Genomic DNA, 13,358 nt, shown 5'->3' with positions numbered 1-13,358 from the left:
TGTGTGTGTGTGTGTGTGTGTGTGTGTGTGTGTGTGTGTGCGCGCGCATCAAATTGTTTCTTGGGCAGCTCACGATTTACTCTGCTAACCCTCTGATTCCCGTATGATACATTAAACTTGTCACGTAAGGAGTTGTGTTTTGTTTCGCTCGCCCTTTTTTTTTATGTCCTTTTGTAGATAGTTTTAAGTACTTAATTTATCGTGTTCTTTATATTCTCCCTGAATTAATAAATTATTCATGAAGATTTAGAACAATTTCTCTCTCTCTCTCTCTCTCTCTCTCTCACACACACACACACACACACACACACACACACACACACACACACACACACACACACACACACACACACACACACACACACACACACACACACACACACACACACACACACACACACACACAGAGAGAGAGAGAGAGAGATAGAGAGAGAGATAGAGAGAGAGAGAGAGAGTTTTAGTTGTTCGCTCCCTACAGAGAACTCGGTATAATTTCAAATCGAAAAAAAAACTTCTTATATGAAATTTTAAACATCTGAAAAAGTATTTTCCTCGTAACAGTGTATGCTTATGAAAATATGCAAAGAGTACAAAGAGTAAAAAGATCGTCATTATAAAATAATTATTAGTCACCACATTAGGGAGGCCTGAATTGGCTTGAAAAAATTTCCAGATTTGGTCGCTAAAGTAGTGTTGGGATTATGTAATGATAAATAAAAATATAAAAAATAAATAAAATGAATAAAGATAAAAACCTTGGTCCACCCACTGTACTAATGTGCTATAGGTTTACAATCTTTCGTAGATAGGAGTCACATAAAAATTAAAAAGGGGAAGCCTTACTAATGTTGCAAATTGAGTCATTTCATTGTCATGAAATAACTGAACAAAATCCATTATCAAACTCTAATTGGTATCTATAAAAGTGGATTTAGAAGACATCTAATATAGGATGATCAAGCAATGTTTTGTTTTCCGCAAACAATGCAGAAAACATCTCTTTACCTTATCATTGTAGTCCTCTGACTACAATGATAAGGTAAATTAATTTATTCATTTCTGTTATCTTATGTCCTGCTGTAGAATAAGCGTCCTCCAGTGTTCCACTAGTTAATTACCATATATTACTATCAGGAAGTTATTTTCTAAATAGACAAACAGGCCAACAATTTCCCTTGCCCACCCACACTACTAGTTATTATATACATATAAATATCCTACATACTAAAAACCTAACGCAGATTAATGCAACGCGTGGATAAGAAGTTAAAAAGAGAGAAAGAACCTGTTGGTGGCTTCTTTCATTTTTTTTTAAAAGGAACAGTTAAAGCTGTAGTCCTTGGGGACACTATCAGCAGAAGTTGGTCCAATGGAGAGAGGTGCATGGAATGAGAGAATAGAAGGAGAATTCGTTTTTAAGTGGCTTTAAAGTCGACTGTTAATGGATATTGACCGGCCAGAAATTTCTTGTGTTTTATAGACAAAGAAGAATGGTAGGATGGCGGAGGTCAGTTAGTTGAGTAGCAGTAGTATTCTTGGAAAGTATATACTACATAATTTTCAACCTTTCGCTGAGGATATTGCTGCAATTAGTATTATGAAATAGATAAATTTAAAAAAAAAGAACAAAAAAAAACGAAAATAATCAACATACATTTTTCTTCCAGTGATATGACTGAGCCATCTTGGAAGTAGCTCTTTGGAAAAGCTTACCTAGGATCCTATGAGCTCGTCTCGTCATCTCTTTTCTGTCTTCCTCCTGAATCTCTCTCTCTCTCTCTCTCTCTCTCTCTCTGGGAGTCCAATCTACGACAAGCACTGTCTATCCTCTGTTATCTTTCACCCTAGCTATGTGGCCCAGTCCAGTTCCACCCTAATTGTTCGGTTCTGTGTATAACATCAATAGTTTTTGAGGTCAGTGTACTGTCAGTATCTTTTTATCTTCAGTGCCCTTTTAATTTTTGAACTTTTGAAATACTTCTCTCCTTTGTTTTCTTTCGCATGTTCAAATTTTTATTCGTGTGCTTTTGTTCATTAAGTAGTGCTAGTATGTTTGTGTTGTTTCAATTCATTTATGATCACCATGAACTCACTAGAGAAAATCGCAATATTGGAACCGTAAATGCAATGCAATTTGGAGCTAGTTTATCTAAGAAATAATCTTCTTTAAGAAGGCTTCATGCAAATTAAAGTACAGTAGCTCAGTCTGTATTAACAGATATCCTTTAATTGTATTTAAAACTTTGCTCGAATTCAGTTTAGGAAACGAGGAACCTTTGTAAAAAATGTTTCAACTGAAGGTGAGTTAAATGGTCTCAGACGGAAGTGGCATGACTACTGCTGGTGGTTGGCGTTTTTTTCGCCTAGTGTGACACCACAACCTGCTTTTTTATGTGGCTCCTACCCAACGAAAGATTTTCGTAAATTTCTAGTACATTCGTATCGTGGGTGGGCTAATGATTTTTTATTTATTTCTTACTTTTATCTCTCTTTTGAATTTTTTAAATTTATTTTTACATAGTCCAGAAATCCTGCTCTAGAGACAAAACATGGAACTTTTCAAGCCACTTGAGGCCTCCAATAATCTGGAATGTGGTTTCCCAGTGGGAGATGAAATTCATCTCCCACCTGCTTATTGTAGACCTGAAGTGACTTGAAAAAGTATACATTGCTTGATCTCTGGAGCATAGTTCTCTGATGTAGAACTTAGCCTACCCATGGTTTTAAAATGTACAATAGATCAACATTTTATGTGTGGGATGTATTTTTTTTTCTTTTATGCTGCTCCAGCTGAACTACTTTACGGAGCGTTGTGTTAATTAATCTTCGCGCTCCCACTTATAAAATAATTTCATTTTTAAATAAAGTTTATTAACGCATTAAAATAGAAAAATAAGAATGTATTATCGAGTTTTTAATTATTATTAAAATAATGAATTGTTATTACATTGGTAATTTATTAATTATCAATATAATAACAGCCCGTGTATTACATTGATAATACGTTAAAGTTACTTCATTTTATGGAAAGAATGACTAAACTATCCCATGGAAAACTTTCACAAATGTTCTCATAAAAGTAAGTTTGTAGGTCTTTTAGGAGGGCACAGGGTTTTTCTAGATAATAAAACAGGCAAATCGGCTAAAGATCATTAAATTATCAAATTTCGTTATAGTCTTAGTTGTACATAAAGAACAACAAGGACAATTTTAAACTTTGTTTCACTGCGTTTTCATCGAAAATTATCTTCGTCAGTCAAGTTACAACCTTCACAATTAGTTTATTTTTAAATTCTCAAAAGCTTTACTGGATTGAATAAAATTTCTTCAGCTCTCTTCAACACATTTCTTGGAATGCGCTTCTTAGATTATCGATTTTAGTGGCATTTTGACCATAAAAACATTACTTGGATTTTAATTGCTTTACATACTATTTGGCTTGAATCCGATTTCAGGAGAATTTGATTTCATATTGATAATGTGTCCCCCCCCAAAAAATATTCATAATTCGTGCAAAGGAAGGTTTTTTATTCATTGATATAGAATCTGTTTAATGATAAACCAGTTACAAAATGCTTATTAATATCAAAAGCTAATTTAGAACACATAACTAATTTAAACTGTGATTAGGACAAATGATAAGGATTTATTATGTGTTCTCAAGCAGCGGCTCAACTAAAATGTTTTGAAATTCCATGCAGCACGCTTTCATAGTCCTTTGCAACCTAAATTTTTGTTAGGTGTGTGATGAATGATGTTACATTTAGCTTCTAATAACAGCAAAAATGTAAATATGCTAAGGAGGATATGCTAATCCTCCTTAGCATATTTACATTTACTAATGTTGTTGCATGTTGCTCTTCAGCACGTGTTCTCGTTAGTGATGGAATGTCATACATGCGCAAATGTTTAGCGGAGTCTATTAAAGTAGCTACAGAACTTCGTATGCAAACGGATTGGCCATACTCGTAATCCCAGTCAAAATTTCTTATAGCTGGTCATCAAAAAAACTGCCACATATCCTTGAGACATTTTTGCAAACCTATAGTACATTCGTACAGTGAGTAGGTTAAGAATTTTTCCATTTTATTAATTTTATAGTTTTTGTATTTTTATTAAGTGTTTTACATATTCTGGAAATCCTGTTCTAGAGACTAAATATGGAACTTTTTTGAAAGCCACTTCAGACCTCTAGAAATAAATTTCTTTGTCACTATTGCCAATAATAAATACGTTCTCTTAAAGCAACTGCAAGTGCATGAAATCTTCTGTTCAGAAACCGTCTTATGTGTTTATAGGTGATAACAGCAGCTGTCAACTGTCGTGGAAACAGACTATCTACGAAAACTTCTTTCACTCTCTTAAAATTCATTCACCGATAGATTTTGCACATTTAAAATTTTTTACTAAATCAAATTTTAGTTAATCGCTTCTCATTTTCACTACGATATAAATACTACTAGTTAAGATGATTCTGAAACATCACTCTATTTACGATCTGTAATGAGAGATTATTGCGAATAAAGGTAAATGCGGTCTCAAAATTTCTCTTAGTGGTTATTTTCTGATATCAGACCCTCTAAGGTTCTACTTGAAACGTTAATTTTCATTTAAAGCAACAACGATCTGTTCTTCTATAGAGAGATCATATGAGTGTGCAAAGGATGTCAGCGAGAATCAGCACGCCAAGAGGTCCGACAGATCATCAATGAAAAATGATTATTGACCATCACAGGTGGGAGAGCGGAGGAGTAAAGATTCATAATTTCTTCTTCCTTTGCAGCAATCCTATGTGTTTATATTTTCCTTAAGAGTGAACTATAAATCATTATACCTCCAGTGCTGCTGCAACCTTTGCTTGGCGCAGTATGACCTTTGCTGTCCTTGCGCCAATAAACTATAAATAAATAAATAATTTTTCTCCGTGCATAAACATTAACATGTTGATGTTAATATTTATGCATTTAAAGATTAATATATTTAAGGTAATTTTTATATGATACTTCCTCCAAAATCTCTTTCAACTCGGAGGTAAAAGTCGCGATTGATCCTTGCAACCCATCTGTATTAAAAGCAGTTATAGGAATTTTAATGAAACTTGGCATGAGACACTTTCCAACATTCATTATAAGGGTATAAGGTTTGAGGTACACTTTCTATGCGAATCTCACCTACGAAAGGAGTTTTCGTAGCTCGGTTGGTATAGACGAGTTGGAAAGATGCACATTCAAGTCCCGTCTATGATGAGAGGAAACTTTATCAGGATTGGTTTTCAATCAAATGGTGAATTAGCCGTCTCATATGGGAGGTGGAGAATTTTCTTCCGGAAACTTTGGTTTTTGGTCCTCCAAAACAGATGAACCAAACAAGAACACATATCTACAGACATAGGATACTAAGTGCGAGATGGAAGAGATTATAACCTCACAATGATATCTTTCTACTGCACGTTATGGATCACAGATAGAGCACGAGCGAATGCTGGTCTTGAAATTCACGCTTGCTCTTGTTAACATTCGTTTGATTGAAGTCTGATTAGCGAAATAATGAATTACTGACCATTTAAAACTATATATTTAGAAATTTATGTACATTTAATCATACAAATACAACGTTTTAACAAATGATATTCTATATTTTTCCAATTTAGCTACTTGAATACAAATTATACCTCACGGTTCTTCTTTATGAACTGGTCAATAACATCGCCATAAAAAGTTGGTTGTAACTTAATTTTCCCAAGCAACACGCACACTTGTAAATGCTGGCTGAAGCTCGCTGGCTAGAGCTACTTAGACTGCGTATGGCCCGTGTTTAAGCAACAGGGTGAGATGACGTGGAGGGAGCGGAAATGGCTAAGCGTGCATGAAATCACAGTGCTGAAGTGAGGACCTGGATGCTCCCACAACCGAGCAAGCCAAGGTAGCTTTGATTAGACGAGCAAGCATAGGCCTTCGATACACAACGCAAAGCTCAATTACTGCCGCGCAACTTAAGACGTTTTCTGTCTACCAAAATAAAAGCCTAAATGGAATGCTTATAAATGCATGCATTTATTAACAAATAAATATTACTTCTTTCTCAACTAATGAGTTTGCGCAGCAAGCATAGCAGGCATGGAGAATTCGCCCCTGAGATAGAGATACATAATAGTTAACATCCTGGATGGAGATGACATTTGACAGGACAGAACCTATGAAAGACTTCCAATAAACAGGGTGGTAGTGATCTGCCAAATGGATGAAAATCACTTAAATGAATTCAAAAACATCCATTCTCATAATGATATGCAAACGAAAAGTTGTGGGTTGGAGAACGGATACACTATCCACTCGGCCAATCAGACAGGCCAAGATCAACGAACAGAGCAATTTCTCAATAGCTTAACAGCAATCAGGTGTCATTCGGTCAGCTTTATATCTATATCTTAGAATAATAAATACATCTCTCTCTCTCTCTCTCTCTCTCTCTCTATATATATATATATATATATATATATATATATATATATATATATATATATATATATATATATATATATATATATATATATATATATATATATATATATATATATATATTAGGATAACCAAGCAATTTTATATGCTTGGTTATTTTAGCTCCTAATCCCAAGTATGCAAACAATTAAGTTTGCGCCTGAAACAAAGTTCAAGTCTAAAGATGGTACAACACCAGGCAACTCATTGTAAAGGTGGTTAAAGCTTTGATCACTATTCTTAGTATTTTCCCATAATGTAAAGCACATCTCACTAGAAGATGTATACTGCAATGCATTATGGGTGGGGTCACTACCCAGACCGGTTTCGACCTTTTTTGAGGTCTCCTCAGTGAGTAGCTAGACCCTAAATACCAAGGTTTTAGTAATACAAAGCCTTATCAACTTTACCTATATAAGTTGCAACAAGGTGTATTAAGTTTTAATAAAAATCTCTGGAGGAGATATTGATGGGAATAAATTTTTAACTTGGGTATATTGTATATTAGGATAACCAAGCAATTTTATATGCTTGGTTATCCTTGGTTATTCAAAATTTTATTTCGTATTAGTTTTGTTCGTAGATAGTTGTTAAACGACTTCTTTTTTAATCAGAACTCAAAATTGCTTTCATTCATACGCTGTTCTAACTCCAGACGCAGCTTTTACTAATAAGTAGTCGTTTTTTAGGTGAAGCGGAGACATTGTTAAACATAACCATTAAAATTACATTTGTTTTACATTATGGCCAAAGCAGTTAATGAAGTCAATAGTAACATTATGACTATTCTAATGGTAATCTAATGTGTCTGTTAAATGTGTATTTTCTTCTAATCTGTTGCAGACCAGAAGAACACAGCTTTCTAGAGGGAAAAAACTCTGCCATCTTACCTTCAACTGAAAATTTTTTTTTTTTTTAAATTTTATGACCTGGTTCGAACCTGGGTCTTTTCAAACGAAGGATCGTAATTAGGGAAATGTTAGTAGAATCTATACTGCGTTTCAGAATTTTCGCAGTGAATAAGAGAGCTTACCTGAAAATCTTTTGCGTACTTTGCTTCTTTCTGAAGTTTAAAGCTTTTGATTTCTAATATTACTCTCAAGCCACAATCAAAGAATTTTTCAGTCTTCACTGTCTTCATTATATCATTTCAGTGTAGATTTTAATGAAATAATATGACTAGATTACCATAAACACGAAATAATGATGGTATATTCATTAAAAAGTAAAAACAATGTTCAAATTTATTAGCTTTATTTATTTATTTATTTTTAAAAGAACTAAATTCAAATTTAGTTGTTTTTTTTTTAAATATTCTTTCTGCAATATTTTAAAAAAAAATCAGAAAGATATCTATTTCTTTCCGGCAAATAACTGAATGAGTCTATCCAGTGGCGTAGAGCTTTTGCCGCCCGGGGCGATCCCTGAGTTTGCCGCCCCTCTCAACACACACCAGAAATACTACAAAAAGTCAAAATGACGTATAGGGAAATAAATTAAAACACTATGTTTATTTTTGAAGTAAAACTTCAACATTCTAAAATGTTATTTTTCTTGCTTTTCTGTTAGCAAAATCGTCGATGACATTGGCGAAGTCTATTTCATAGTAATGTAGGTAATTCTTAATCTATTTTATTAAAAAAAAACTCCTCTTACAACTAACAACACTTACAGCAATTGTGAGGAAAGTTCGCAGTAGTATTACAATATTTGGAACTGAGTTCTCGAGACTGTATTTTAGAATTAACTGCAAAAGTTCAAAAAGGTTCAAAGTGTCGCCCTGGTCGGATCGCCCCCTCCGCACCACCCCTAGCTACGCCATTGAGTCTATCCCCACTACAAATACACTCACACATGCACATAGAGGCAGTTATGTGAATCCAATCTCCAGTTGCAGCAAATTTGTGAGCACTAACTTATGGAGGTTGGTATCTGAACACCCACACAGTTATAGCATAGGTAAAGTATGTGTCGCCATCTCGTATCGGAAATTCGAATTATACAAGATAGAACAACATATAATGAATTTGTATGTTGATTGAATAAATTGAAAAGAAAGAAAAAAATCAGAATTTTGAATTTACAATTACGTTTGTTATAATGTGATTGCAACACCTATTAGCATGCACAATACATGAGAAGTTATATCTCTATCTTAGCATGCTATTAAATGTGTTGAATTCAAGACCACGCAAATCCACGTAATGGTCAATTTTGGATTCAAGTATATTTTTATCACTTTCATAAGAGGTTCTTAAACTTTATTACGAGATTGTTTTTCTTCTTGACTGTCATGAACTTCACGTTCCTTCTTCCATTAACATATTAATACAAGGCTTATACATTTTAATGTGATGCACAGTGGTGAACAGCAAAAATATTAACAACCGGTTATTTCTATCGAAGAGAGAGACACCGACAGTCGGATAGAAAAGAAAAAGGAAATAAAGCTACTTAAAATTTCGCATAAAATAAATAAAGTAAACAAAAATACTCTGAAAGTTATCAAAACTGAAATAAGAATGAAAGCGCACAAAAAAGTAACTCAAAATTCTTAAATTATTATTGTTGTTGTTGTTGTTGCATGTCATTATTATTATTATTATTATTATTATTATTATTATTATTATTATTATTATTATTATTATTATTATTATTATTATTATTATGTCATTATTAAACTGTGATAGTTGTTTATAAAACTCATTTGTGCAGCAGCTCAAATGCGTTTTAAAATAAATTAGTTTCATTTATAAATAAAAATTCATGAATGAATCTAGGTTACATAAATTTAAATTTAGAGAGTGAATGACCAATACATTTTTTATTTAACAACCGTTTCCAAAACGTTTAAAATTTTACCAACCAGTTCTAGAAAACCATGAAGAACCGATTCTCTAGATTCGGTAATTTGTTTCTGGTTAGTAAATTTTATATCAAACTGGAAACGAATTTTAGGCAGCCTTTTATTCATGTTTAATATAATATTTAAATATGACGTATATGGCACTTTATTCAAAAAAATATAATCTAAATAAAGTTCTCTTTCCAAAAAAAAAAAAAAAAAAAAGCGTATTAATTACATTTAATATTCATGTTGCTAGCACATGAATATATGCTTTTCAAAACGAATTCTACTAAACCTTGGCAGAACCCAAAACTTTAAAACCCACTGCTGCTCAAAACTCAAAATTTTCTCCGCTAAACAAACACTGACTTGTGAACACACGCTGAGCTATCTCATATGAAAAAAAAAAAAAAAAAAAGAAAGAAAAGAAAAAAGAAAAAGAATTCCACTAGCGCCTTTTATTCTACAAAGGGAGCAGATAGAACTTTTTTAGCTCTAACTTTCTGACGACAGATGAATAAGTGAGTAGTCAATCTCCATCCTTCAAGCCTTCACAGATAGTGAACTCAAGCCATCAATGAGTCAAGCCTTTTCAGGAGAAAGAGTAGCAGACAAGTGCCGCCATCTCGTGGCCTTATATATCATGAGTGAGAAAAATAACACTTTTTCCTCCTGTGATAATTCGATCATGAAAAGTTCGAAATATATCGTGCAAGCGCTCCTCCTTTAACTGAAAAGACAAAAACCTTAGGTTTGAATCTTGTCAAAGCTTTCACTAATACATGCATTCAGAACGGAGGGAAGAAGTAGCAGTAAGTTTACACAAACACCTTTACACTCTTTAGGAAAACTTTCGTTCCTCCTGCCTGGAGATCAGACCATTCTAAGTACGCACGCAGCTGATAGACATAAATAATTGCCTATGGTTATGTGAACCTCCCTAGAGCAGGGTTCCCGATTATATAATCCTTAGCCCACCCACGATGCTAATTTTTCTATCGTTTTACAACCTTTTGCCATGAGAATGTCATAAAAAAATAATATAATTACGTCTTTCAGTAATGTATACTACTCTTGGCTATTTTGAATGCAAATAGTGCAATGTCCTACCAGAATCCCTTAGCGTTTTTAACAGTCTATATTTGCATATCATATGCTTCTGCTGGGATATTCGAATGCTTCTAGTGTCATAACTCGTGTTTGAGACCGTAAAGAAATCACACGTGAATAAACAAATAACTCTTGTAATTATTACATGCGCGCACAGTTTTCTCGTGTGAGTCACGCAATATTGTTTATAGCTAGTTCGTGTGCGAGTAATGATGGACGATTTATCAAAGCACCCAACCAAATAGTTTCTATTATATTCATTTCTCCGGAAAATTGTAGTGGAGAAAATGTGTAGGGTGCGCTCACGAAACTGAAAAAAATCAATAACTATATCGAGTCTCACCACTCATACCTACCATAAAAAAAAAAAAAAAAAAAGAAAAAAGAGACCACTGTTATTACAAAGGCTTTGAGATTGATTTTTCAATTGTCTGGCGGATAGCATGGAGAAAGAATTCTGTTCTTTCAAAGAGTGAAATTGTTTCTCCACAGCCATCTCTTGAAGGAAAGAAGCGCATTAAATGAAAATTGTGCTGTTCTCTTGCTGGGTGTGCTCGCCTTTTTATTTTATTGTTAAATAAAATTAGGACTATCCTCTTTTCAGCGATTGAAGTGCATTTCATCGAATCGAGTAGTGATATTTAAATAATTTTAACTAAACGTTTCTTTAATAAATATCGATTCAGAGTGTATTTTATTAAGAATGAATAACTAAGCTTCATTTAATAGAGGAAAAAGAGCTTCTTTCTCGTAATTTTTCTTTCCAGTAAAACAATGTTGCATTTATATTCTCATTAAGAGGTAAAAGGGTAATATCTGAGAAAGAGATCGAGCAATGTTCTTGATACGTATATTAATTTTGCTTGGGGAAGGAGAGTGAGAATATTAGCCCCGGCAAAAATATTCTAAGCATCTTAAAATGAAAGCATTGTACAGCTTACGTACAATAGATTACTTTGCTAATCAGTGTTGGGTAGTGAGTCGTTTGTTTAGATTTATTTAATCCAGAAATTTGTCCGCACAGATTTTATAATAATAATTATTATTATTACTATTACAACACCATTGATCTACATTTCTGAATGGTTATTTTTAGATTTGTGCTGAACTTTTTTGTCTTGTAATTCCAAAAATTTATTTAGTCATCTCTCTCTCTCTCTCTCTCTCTCTCTCTCTCTCTCTCTCTCTCTCTAAATCAATCATTTGCAGGGACAAAAAAAGTTTCGAAATTGCTCTGGTTGAATGAAATTAAATCCAATTTCGTACATTCGGTTTTGGTTTGATCAGATTACTTTAATTGGCAAAATCTGGCAAAGCTAATCGAACTGATAGTAGTAATCACTATCGATTGCTCTTATCGTTTCAGTTTTGGCTTCAATCGGATTATATATATGCATAGTTGGGCGAAACAAAATTGTGTCCACAGGAGGAGTCAAAAACAAATTGAAATTTAATCGGAAACAACGAGTTATAACTTTGAAATACGTGTTTACACTTTTGCACATTGTATAAAGCGCATTGAATAGTATAAATTTATCACAAATTCCATTATGATTCTCGCGACAGAAATATAGACAGTGAAACAGTTAAGCTTTTAAACAGTTTCAAAAGTGCACTGAATGGAAATAAAAGTTATACGAATGTGCTAGTGATGATGTCATGTTGAAGGCTCGACAAGACATCGTTTCCGCTATAATTGGATAATGTTTATATGCAAAGCAATTTGAAATTTAATAATACATTTTTAGCTAGATGCTGTGATATTTAGCATATCTATCTAGCCAAAATGTATTGTTATTATTATTATTATTATTATTATTATTATTATCTAGAACTGTATTCCATATCTGAAAGCAATTAATTTATTATTAAGTGTAATTGAAACCAGTATTGAAATTGGTTTTCAATCAGACCATTTTAATTGCAAAATTAGACCTAAAAGTTATCAAAGCAATGACAATCATAAATGAGTATTCACTAACACTCCTTTATTAGATCAAATGTAAAGTTGTGCCATTTCGATCAGTAAAAGACAAAGATTAAATAGAAAGGTGCTGTAAAATTAAGTTTTGTGGCAGAGATTATTGAGAGCGACAATCAAAATGAAGACATGGAGTGCTTCGTGGGAAAATTAGTTTTGCTAAGATGCCATTCATAATAAACTTTGCCACAAAAGTCATTCTGACATGGATGACTGTGTACGCAAGGATGAAGATCATAATCATCATCAGTGGTCCTAACAGGCACTTAAAGCGTCCACGACCTTAGCTATGATTGGACCGCAACCGTAACTCGAGGATAAGGTAGTTAGCCTCATGTGTTAGGCCTATGTCTGTAGATGCGTCTGTTCATGGGGGCCGGTTTGCCTGTTCTGGGGGAGGAAAAACCCGAGTTTCCGGCTTAAAAAACCCCAATGAGACCGGCTAACCTCCCTTTCGTCGAAAGAGACTAGATAAAGGTTCCTCATGTCACTGACGGGAATAGAACCCAGATCTTTCCGAGCAAAGGGCTTCGTCTATTGTAAGGATGACGATACGAAGCAAAATAGTTTCCTAAACATCTCCAAATTATGATGAGCAGGAATGTTTGCATTTCCCCATTCACTCTATCAGGATCGATATCTTCATTTTGACTAACCGAATTTCGGTACATTCATAGACCTTGCTTAGTGTTGCACGAACAGGATTTTACGGAAAACTAATTCAATAGTTGAGCACATCAGTTGATGTATGTTTCAAATTACAATAAAAAAATTAAAACACTTACAAGAAAAAGAAATGATAAACAGAATAAACAAACAATTAGATGCCATTTTAAAATATACAAATGAAAATTTGAATTAAAACTGCAACTAAAAGAGGAATATAAAATGGAGATCCCCAAATGCAACCGTTTAATATTTG

Source organism: Typopeltis vanoorti, chromosome 2 (assembly GCF_054136105.1).
Source record: "Typopeltis vanoorti isolate ZY-2024b chromosome 2, IOZ_Tvanoo_1.0, whole genome shotgun sequence".
Lineage (NCBI taxonomy): Eukaryota > Metazoa > Arthropoda > Arachnida > Uropygi > Thelyphonidae > Typopeltis > Typopeltis vanoorti.
The sequence above is the reverse complement of the archived record's forward strand: the minus strand, read 5'-3'. Positions refer to the sequence as shown.